Below are 12,105 nucleotides of genomic sequence, written 5' to 3'. Positions count from 1 at the left end.
GTGGTACTTAGTGGACATGTTTTTGTTATTCTACTATTAAGAATACAAGTACCACGGTTTGAGGTGAACAAAAAATATTAATTTGAAAAAAAATGAATGACAAGTTGAAAAGAAGACGCATTGTATTCGTACGATATGTCTATTGCAGTTTTTATGCAGTAAAAATTGTAATAACAACACCAATACACTATACACCATTTTAATATTATTATACTTTATAGGTATAGATATTTTACATAATTATGTCAATCTCACTATTGTAATGTAGTATATAATACTCGACAATATTATGGAATTCGATTAAGATTACATTATATATAAGTACTAGGCATTATTTATTTATGTGATAATTTACTGATGTAAAAGATACAATTACCAACGGATGGGCCTGCGCTTAAAAAAACAATATGAATAATAGTAACATGAGTTAATATAATATAAGAGTACATTTATGACGAATAATATTATAATACTATTATGAGTATTTTTATTTGTATACATACTATTATTCAGACTCGCGGTGGCTAACTTACTACACAATAATAATATTACTAAAACATCCGTGTCGATACCAATTTATACGCAGGTATGGTATAAAAGTTATTAACAGTAAAAAAAATATAAAATATTTCTATTGTAATGCTATCACAAACCTTAATTATAAGATAAAGTTAAAATAAGTTGCGTGATAAGATGAATAGGGTAAAGATACCTTCAAGCCTTTTTTCCTATAATGATAAAAAAAAAAAAAAGATAATAATATTATTACTGAAAACTGCAGCTGTTACGAGTTGTATAGCCAGCACGGCGTATAATATATATATTTTAGATTAATGAAGTTTTTCGTTTTCGTTGCCTAAAACAAATAGATACGGTTTTGTAATTAATTATCACTCGTACGGCGACTTTAAAAGCGACTCGCCTTTTTTATGTATTTAGGTGTGTGTGCGTTTATATACCGTGGTATGGTATACACACATTTCGCGGTCTTAGGACAATGTAACATGCCGCCCGCCACCCCCTCCTTGTACGGCACGTTGACACCCAAAGTCCATAAAACCCCGAGCAGGGTCGTATACACATAGAGCATTAAGGTAATTTGGTGAGCGGCGTTATCACGTTTGGCGATCACATTACCACATGTCAGGCGATGATTAATAATTCAATGCAACGGCACCACCGGTCTTCTTTGACAATTAAATGTACGTGACAGCAATATTCGGTATAGTGTATCGTAGGTAGGTTTACAATAATTCGTTTCGATCGGATATCGCCGCATCTGAAAGCAATTATTGCGTCACGTGCAGGTTTAATAATAATAATCATCATCATAGTGTACGACGACTCAGCGCCGACAAGCTTAATAATTGAGCGAATTTTTACAGAAATCTTCACCTATGAAAAAAAAAAAATTTAATTAAGTGTATAGAATACCTGCAGTACAAGTGTAGGTACAACTATATAATATTATAAAAATGATGTTATCCGTGCAGAGTGATTCCTTTTAGCAGTTAACAAAACCTACTATTTATATCGAGAAGTATACTTATTATTAATGATTTTGCAAATATTTTTACTATCACCATTATTTAAAGTTATTAGACAAAATATGATTTTTAAGTACCTATTTCACTTTTTGATTGAGTAGGTACATACATTTTTAGTTTCATATTCTGAAGCAGAATTTATAGATGAACGATGTGGAGTGGCATATTATATCATATCGAATAATAATATAATGAAGACTAGTCTTCATGAATAATATAAAAATAATAACATCGAGATCTATCTCGATGAATAATAATAACAATCTATTATCTGCTGATAACACCAACACAAATTTTGGTGGGCCAAATAGACAAGGTAAAAATAACTTGTTTAAAAAATTAACTAATTCTTGTTCTATATCTATTGTTGGTGTTGGATGTGTGGCTCATATTTTAAATAACTGTATTCAAAATTCAACTGATATATTACCCTTTGATATTGAAGTCATTGTAGTAAAGATTTATACGTATTTTTATATTTGCACTGTTCGAGTCAGTACATTAAAAACATTTTGTGATTCTGTGGAAGTAGAATACAAAAAAATGTTGTCATTTTCAAAAACAAGGTTTCTAAGTCTTATGCCAGCTGTCGAAAGGATTTTACAAATGTTTGAGCCGTTAAAAATATATTTTAGGTCTACAGAATGTCCAACAATTTTAAAGGAGTTCTTTGAAAACCCAGTTGGTGAAGTTTGGTTTTGGTTTATTCACAATAATTCATCATTGTTTCATCTAGCAATCTTAAAAAGTGAAGGTGATAAAATATGTGCTACTGAAGCTTCATTAGAGTATTTTAAACTTCTTAACATCTTAACTCATAGAAGAGAAGAATTATTTTTACCTAGTAAAGTTAAAGCATTGTTATTCAAAATGATGTGTATGATCAGTTTTCATTAAAGGCTGAGCAATTTTATTCTAGCTGTATTAATTATTTAAATAAGTGGTCTACAAATATGAACAATATAAAGTTATTTTCTTGGATTTGTTTGCATGACCTTGTTACTTGGAACCAAATAACAACTTCTTGTGAAACATTTAAGAATTCTCTAGGTACAAATTTAAATGAAGATCAATTATTTGATGAAATTGGTCACTTAAAATTGTATTTAACAAAACAAAAACTTACTGATTGGAATAAAAATAATATTTCAACCGAAGATCGATGGTTAGAATTTTTTCGTTTTATGAAGGGGTAACTTGTTCCAGTTACTAATTTAGAAAAGTTGTGTGAATTTGTTTTATGTCTTCCAGGGACCAATGCAACAATTGAAAGGCTCTTTTTACATATCAATAAATATTCGACTTCTGAAAAATCACAACTAGAAATATCTTAATTAAAATCAATTATGCAGGTATATACTAACTTTGATGAATCGTGTCATGAAATGTTTAATATGTTGAAAATGGATCAAAAAATACCAAAAGAAATTCATCGTTCTCAAAAATATTTAAAATAGTGATATTTCAATATTTGTTCCTTTTTTAATTTAGTTCCTTGTAAATGTAGGTATTAAATTTTATTTCCTATTAAGTTAAATGTTTGAGTTAAAATATATTAAAAGTTCTAAAGTTGTTTTTTTATTAAGTATTTATTATTATAAGTTTTGTTTTTCATGAAAGTCACATGAGTTTAGCTATATAAAAACACATATTTTATTTTTAACTCTTAGTAAGATTAAAAATCTGTGATGCATATTTATGTTTCAAAATAAATAAATGAGTTTAAGTTGATGTTATATTGTTAGGTATTTATATTGATATATATATGCACATAATATATATTAGCCTATATTATTATGTACTGTTTTTTCTTTTTTAATATCTGGTCACCATAAATATATGTAGAGATTGGGGTAAGATGGAAATTATAAGTCGTAAGCGTAACCAGTTGCTGATATTATATTTAATTTTTTCAACGCAACAATAGCTGTATTATGTCTTACTGGTCTCCGCGTATAAATATTGTATAATATTAAAGATAATGTATTATAATAATAAGAACATACGTTTCTATTAAATTACGAAATTTGAAAATTATTATTAAATAAAAAAAATATTTTAAAAACGTCAGTATAAGTCCTAATCGAGATGATAAGTGTTTACTGTTATACTCATTATACAGATATTATATCTGTTGAACGACCTGACAAATAAATATATGTAAATCAAAGTATTTAATACTTTTGATAGAATTTATAAAATAATTATTTTAAACTATAAGCTATAAAGAGTTTGAAAAATGCAATTCGTTAATAAACTGCAATTTTATTTTTATTTTTAATGTAAAAATTTAATTGTATGTTGTTTTATCATTATTATTAATTAATTAATTGTTTACTGAATAAAATCGTAAATATTCATAAAATATTATTGATACCCAGTTAAATGGTAATCGACTATAATATTTAACGAATTTATCTATGTATACTGCAGAGTGCAGGTACTATTAATCATTTATATTGTTTTCATTAAACGAATAAAAAACAAATGTTTTCAATGCAAACGCCTAATTGCCACCAGGAGATGAATATTATAACAAATGCTTTGGATAATTTTAATTACTAATTGTTGTTTTTTTTCCACCATAGGTACATATGATTGTACACTTGTTGTTTATCATAAAATTTTTGCATCACAGTTTATTTCACTCGCCTATACACGTTTAGTGCTAAATGTTAATTATTATATTATTATAGTTTTTAAAGTAACAAAAAAAAAAAAAAAAAACAGTGAAACAACACACTCCTGCATTTGTGCCTATTATGATATTATACTTCTTCGAAATGATTTTATTATTATGGCTTATAAACTATATTTTATTTATTATTATAGAATATAGGTGCATACGTGTAATATGGATAAGTAGTGGCGTAGTGCAAGTGTGCGTCGACACCCTCTTTTATTACACAGGTACCTATAGTTTTTAATGTTTTCTCTCCCGCTGTTTAGTAAATGACGACATGACGTTGACTCCTCTGTCCATTCCTGCATATGCTAGAATAAAAGGTCAAAATAAACTTCAATCAAACACGATGAATATTATACTAAAATGCGTATTCGAAAAACTAAAATAATATCATTGACTTACAAACTGTAAGTTTTCATATCGATATAGGTACATACAACACACGTTAGTATATACGTTACACATACGACATACATTACATGTATAGATAACTAGATAAGTCATAAGTATAGATAGGTACATTTTTTAATGTATGTTATATACATTTATGCCGTATAACCTGTTAATAATTAAGAGGATCTGACGATGTCAAGCGCACTGTTTGTTGGTTTTATCTGTCTGGCACACGCTACGTAAACAAAACGCATTCATCCGAATTCGATTTTTTTTAAGTTTTTATAAATAATCTTAGCAAAAATTTTTAAAAATGATGGAGAACAATATTTTTGAGAGCATGACATACCCACGGACTAAGGTAATATAATGAACTGGAAACGACATGGTCGGCGGGGATCGGGGAACAGCCTATAAAACGTTCCACCGTAGATAAGATAACGGACGAAGCTATTTTCCTCTGAAAACGAGATACCGTCTTCTTCCACTGTCCATTTTCATCCAATAAATAATAAATAAAATAATAAAATACTAAAATTACTCGAAAATCATAAAATACGATTTTACATGAATGCGTTTTAGCTATTTTTCACATGGGTCGGAGAGAGGAAACATATATTGCTCTTAAACCCTGCTTTTAAGAAGCTTAAATAAAAATAAATTTGTAATTTTGTTTTTAAAATAAATTACTAAATAATTCTTTATAGGTGTTTTGAAAGTATGGACGATTGCAGTTTTAAAATAAAATGTTTTGTTTTACATTTTACATTTTTAATTGGGAGTAGGTACTTCAATGTAATAAATAGTTAATGATATATTTTAGTCGAGATGGTAAATTCATAAAAACTTGATAAGCTGCTTTTTTATTGTTGTTTTAAATAAAAAAAAATTACCATTTTAAATACACGCATTATTGTCATATTATTATGTTATAATAACGCGTGTAAACAAACTACAAGTCCCCGCGGTGGCATTATATTATAATATTATTATTATAGTGACAGCTGTAAACCGTAAATACTTTTATTTTGATGTCTGTTTATTATATACATACAATAATACGAACCGGAAGAATGTCGTTGATTTTATAACCGTTTTTTTTTAAATTTTGAAACTAATAAAAGAATATAATATATATATAAGGTAAAGGTAAAACAAATAACTATACATATCATATCATGACAAACCCCTTCGCGGATGATCGGACCGACAACATACCGTGACGAGGACGACGACGATAACGACGACGATCAGTGATCACTTGACCAAATCCACGTTTTAATTTCGTATTGTACACCTATAATATGTGAATTGTATATAATACAAAAATATATATGTATAACCGGTCTCAGGATATCCTGAATCCGTACCGGAAACGCGAAAAACCACAAGTTCCTCCGACCTACGCGTCCAGATTATTGTCCCCGTCGCATACGACGTATTATACCTAGCTACGACCATTAGCACTGTGAAATCCGGAAGTCGGAACCGGCCTACACGGCCGTAAGACTATATAATATTATAATACCCAATAATTGTTCCGCGGACACGGTGGCGTTACGGTGTGCTGCGCCCGCGACCGCAATTGAAACGGCACACGAACGTATTTGTTTACTGTATTATAATATTATCGGGCGGGGATAATTTCCTCAAAATAAAAAAAAAAAAAAACAAAAAGAAAGGTACATTCCATAATTTTCTTACACACAGTGTTGTGGACTTGAATCGTGTATATTTTCGTGAAAATATTAAATCATAATAATATACTAAATCTTACAATAATAATTATTGGTAGACATTTATTTTTAGTGAAATTCATAGTTAAAGTATGCCATTTTAACATGTTAAAAATTATCCTATCATGTACTATACATGTATTTAATCGTTTCTTTATTTATTATAAACTATAATATTGGGTTTATCGTGGTTTTTATATACCTATGTCTTACATCATTCGTGAGAGGAATTGTGGGGCGGGAGAGGATAGCAAAATAATTTTGATCCCGTGCTAAAATATACAGTACCTATATATTATTATATCATGGCGCGGCGCCTCTGATATCATCGTTATATATAACATATATAATATTATACTACACGAGCACTGTCGCATACAAATTATTTTTGTTGTTTTGATGAAATAGTTCTTGGACGGGTGTATGCGACTATAACTACAACTGTAGTAGTACGCTGTTTATATTATAATAAATTGTGTGGGCGACGACTTTGTGCTACGCGGCAGCTCCGAGGGGAAGAGCGCCGTTTAGGTGTTGTGGTCACGAAAGAACGGACCGCGAGTTTCCTTTTAGCCTAATTGAACTGCAACAGGGCTGGACGATGCGGCGGCAGGTCTGAAATGGACACATGTAGTTCTTATCATTATTGCGTGTTTTCAGATAGTTTCGAATTAATACAGACATGACGATGGTGAGCTCGTTATTTCCGGTAATATACGCCGCCGCGAGGTGACACGGACCCGCGACGGTCTATAACAATGAAGCATAACTATGAGCTTACTGCCGGAATCGATTTGTATCACAAAACTACGCCGTAGTAAGTCTGCGTGGACAAAAATGACGACATGTGCATACTGCAGTTATTAATATCGAAAATTGTAATAGTTAAAAAAAAAACTGCAGTTTGGTATTAAGACTTATGGCGAGTTGCACGAAACATTAATAATTAATGAATCAATAGTGAGCTTAAACAAGATTTAGTGGCCCACGGTTGGGCCATTAAACTTTTAGTGAAAAGTGAACCGTTCGATTTAATAAACTGTTTATGCAACCCAGTATCAGACGTTATACTTGGGTATATTGATCGCTATGATTAGAAACTCAAATAACAATAATATTATGATTAAAAATGTGTAGGTATAACTGTATTAGGTACTTAATATTTTACCAAAATGTTACCGGTTGAATAACGAATTTTAATTATTTACGTAGGTTAATGCGAGTGGACGTGTTTTTTGTTTTCATAAATAATTTATAATGTGGACAAAGGCGGTTAATATAATATAGGTAGGTACGCGTTACGTATGTTAAGTCATTGAGAATTTTTTTTGGAATTATATTAATCGTAGCGCGTTTAATAATACGGAACATAAATTTTGTGCACTGTTTAAAATAATCATGAATCACGTAATATAATAAAATGATGCAGTAAAATAATTATTCGTGTGCGTCAGATTTACTTATTCGTTATTATTTGATTTGGCATACACTTCATGGTAGAACTATAAATTAAAATAGTAACTACATATTTTTCAAATTTTTACCGTCACCCAATTTATACTGATGAGTGATGGCACATATACTATAATGAGACCGATTTGCCACTGTTGTAGCAGACATTTAACAGAAACGATATAAGTACATATGGCAAAGATGGGGACATTAACTAGTTTTTAACTAAATGCTTTTTTTGACTGTTTTTTTTTTATGATTTACAGCTGATATAAATTTTCTAGCACTAAATGTCACTTGATCATCAACGAGTCCAAATATATGGTTTTAATTTTGCATATTTTGGACTTTTTTTTGTTTTTAGTACACATTTTTTTAACTTTAAGGACATTTTTAGGCTATTATATTATTAATAACATAATATACGAGTGTTTATACAGTTTATCGTTGTTATAATATTGTCTATATTATTATATTACGATACACGTATTATATAAAGTGTGTACATTATGTTAATACAATATAGATATATGGGTACATAATATACTCTTCAGACGGAACGGCCGAGTACATCATAATATCATATTATTATAGATGCGTTAAGTACCCTATACAGTATAAATGTTTAATATACATACTTCGACGTGATTATTACAATAATAATACGTATACGATAATATTTATTGTAACATACACAAAACACATACAAAATCAGTAGAACACAGTTTAAAACACGCGGTCGGCCTATTCGCGGCGTTCAAACAAAGGGCGTGCTCCGCGACCGCGGAACCATTCTCAGACGCAAAACAGTGAAGGGAAGTGGCGATTCATACCACGTGTAGGTACAGTTATGTACAAACATAAAATGTACAATGTACATCCCTATGATGTAGAGGTTCGTAGTTTAGGGAGGGTCGAGTACTCGGGTGCCCTTCGGATATCGTCATCATCATGCAGATAAACCTACCATATACCTACGCTCGCGTAACCTGCGCGTAGATAGCACATAGTCCTGCAATATCAAAATAGTACGATATATTATATTATAATACATGCATTTGTACAGTATTGCATACTATGGTCAAGGCCATAGGGGGTTCAACATCCCTCTCCTTTACAACATGGAAAATAATCAATTTTCTAACATATTTTAAAGAATTTAAAAAAATATATTATTAGTTATAATTTATAAATACTAAATACTAAATATGACGGCTTATTACAGCTTCGTAAGATTGTTCAATCGGGGAAAAAAGTATTTGATATCCTATACAATCCTTTCATATCGATATACGTTCGAGTCTCGATAACTAGAAGTTGAAGGGGGATAAAAATTCACTTTCAGATATGTATTATTCGATATAATATCTAACTAATTTATAGGGAAACATTTTCTAGGGGAATAAAATACAAGTCGAGCTGTCAAGTTTTTCGAGTTATCGCGACTCGACTGTATATTGTACAGTATACACAGGTCCCCGTGACATCACATAATATTTATTTATTTAAAATTATAGATAAAAATTACAATTAATGTAAAACATCCAAATTAAATGTTTAAACACTGGCGCTTAAACCATATAGAAATAAGATAAGTATTGTTATCTATGCAATAGAAACTAATAATTATAAAAACAAGAACTATGTGGTCAATTTAATTGACGAATATTCAGAGATGAGATAAAGAGCGGTCTATAATGTCGATGAGGTTCATATGATGAGTAAAGCAGATCTATAAGGTGTACATCATTGAGCTGATTGTCATGTATAGGACGATAGGACGAGTGATGGAATTTTAAAAATAGTTAGAATAAAAAAGTTGGAAAATAAGTTTTATCGTTTATGAGCTTATTAAGGTAATGTATATTTGATGCATGATTGTGCAAGGGTGTGATGAGCTAGGAATTTTAAGCTTAAATTTTATAGTATATACAGGAGAGTGCAATAGTAATGTGACCAATATTGATGATTAATTATTATACGTAGCAGGAAAACTTCACAATGAACACGTCGTTCTGTTTTGATGGTGGTGGGATCCAATAGATGAAAGCAATACTCAAAATTGTAGGTCTTATACCAGCGTGTGAATTAAATTTTAAGTTTTTAGGTGGTAAGAATACTAGAAGTTTCTCAAAACTTGTTTAATTAGTTTAAGATGCTTAGCTGCATTGCAGCAAGCAATCTCAATGTACAGGTTGGAAAATAGTGTGAGTAATAGAGAAAGACTACGAGGGAATGTGCGAAACGATTTGAAATATTATTTTAAATGAGTGCACAATAATCAACTAAAAAAAACCTAAAAAAAAACTATCAAACTTACAACTTGTTTAAAATTGAACTCAACTATAATTGTTTTTTCTTGTGATAAAAAACTCTACGCGGTTACGTATTAAAAATTGTAAAATGTATAGGTACCAGGTACCATAGATATTACATTACTATATTGATATGTCTATGCCATGCCAGGTACCTACCTATTTCGTTTTCGGTTATTCGCGTCGGTCCAGTGGCGGGCGCAGCTGTCTTTTGTATGTGACGTTAACGGTTTTTAATGATTCCCCGTCGTCAGATAATATAACGCTTCTGCAAGAGCTCGGCTTTATTACGAGTATTATTGTTACTATGTATCGTATCGATCGGTGTACATATACATATAGCTGTGGAATGTGTTGGTTGAATAATAATTGTGCGCCTCCGGTCTCGACTATATAGTAGATATATATAGGTATGTGTACGCTATATCTGTGGAAAAAAAATATAAATATATTTAAACCGAATAAAGTACGAAATTCAGACAAGTATACGCCGCAGAGCGATTGATTAGGCGTGTTTCGGATGCGTTCAACAAAAAAAAAAACCCCAAAACGAAAAAAAAATAAAACCACTATACAGTTTTCGGCCATTGAAACGTTTGAAATTGTTTTTATTATGCACACAACGTATACATATATATATAGCGAGGCGAGTATATGCTGTAGCAGTATAGGTATACGCGATATTATGTAGAGAGACGCGGAAGAGTTGAAAAGGGGCTGGGCGCAGATGGGTGGCGGCCGGCGGGGGATCGGGTTAAAAGGCCGGGGATGAGACCGGACGCGCATAAAAAAAAAAACAAAAAACAAAACTAAAAACTAAAAAGCCTCCCGGGTATTTGACCCGGCGAATATCCATGGCAACGAGCAGATTTTTTTTTAACCACTCCTTTTGACCGACGACCCCGAGCGCATACACTACATATCGTATATAATACGTCGCAGCCAGCGTACATATATACACACATACACACACACTTTTCCTGAAAAAGTCCGTTTATTCGCTGCTGACGTTCCATTAAAACGAGAGCTGCAGAATATACGTACACTCGTAATAATAATATATATATTATGACGTACCTGTATATAGATGCGGGTGAAAAAAAAAAACAAAAAGCAACGGAAATAAAATCGAATATATAGAACTATATATACATGTAGGTACATCACATATTATATAATATATATGTGTGTGCGTGTGTTATAAAAACGGTAAGAGGGGGGAATGGATGGTGGCAAGAGTTGGCTTTTGATTATATACTCACAAGCGCGCGCGCAAATGAAATATTTCCTATATAGCTATGTATACATATACGCGCAGACTAGTCGATACATTTTGTTTTAATGCCCTACGCACACGTTTACATCGGGCGTGTCCGTGTACGATGCGACGAGTTGAAGAAAAAATTGTATTTGTGATAAAAAAAAAAAAAAAAAACGAGTTAAACGCAACAATAACGGAAGTAGCATATTTTTGTCAGCCATGTCTATAAGCATAATATTAGTTAACAGCTAGTGGCGGCTGTATTATAGTATTTTATAACTTTTATAAGGGTATATATTCAATATTATAAAAATAATACGAATCGAGAGTAAATGAAATGTTTGCAAACGACTGGAACCCGAATCAGAACCGGTAAGATTAAAAGGTGCCTATTATAATATAGTCCCATATTATTCCACGCAGGTATTTGACAGGAGTTATCAACTGTTCAACTGTTGTACGTCTTTATCAGCGAATAAACATAGTATATAGGTACATAGATATATTTTTATGCGATTCAGAATAATTTATTATTCTGCTCGTACATTATATAATCATGCTGCACGACCGATCGCCACCCACTTAAGTCAGCTCGAGTAGTTCGAAAAACTGTCTTCGCGCTGCCACTCATTAGTATTGTATACCTACGTTGTAATATGTATAGGTTAGAGCCCTACTAAAGGAGGTACAGGGACGGACTATAGGCCTGTAAAAG

At 31.3% G+C, this 12,105-nt stretch overlaps 1 long non-coding RNA gene across 1 annotated transcript; it reads right to left on the bottom strand.

Moving 5' to 3' along the window:
• Positions 1 to 494: 494 nt before the first annotated feature.
• LOC107885038 lies at positions 495 to 10,477 on the bottom strand. Its single transcript, XR_001680292.2, has 3 exons — positions 10,289 to 10,477; positions 4,395 to 4,541; positions 495 to 1,395 (listed from the first exon to the last, which is right to left on the bottom strand). It is a non-coding gene; the product is annotated as an uncharacterized LOC107885038 (long non-coding RNA).
• Between the last annotated feature and the right edge of the window lie 1,628 nt (positions 10,478 to 12,105).

The sequence above is a fragment of the Acyrthosiphon pisum genome, chromosome A1, assembly GCF_005508785.2.
Source record: "Acyrthosiphon pisum isolate AL4f chromosome A1, pea_aphid_22Mar2018_4r6ur, whole genome shotgun sequence".
NCBI lineage: Eukaryota > Metazoa > Arthropoda > Insecta > Hemiptera > Aphididae > Acyrthosiphon > Acyrthosiphon pisum.
Note: the sequence above shows the minus strand (reverse complement) of the source record. Positions and strands in the feature narration are given on the sequence as shown.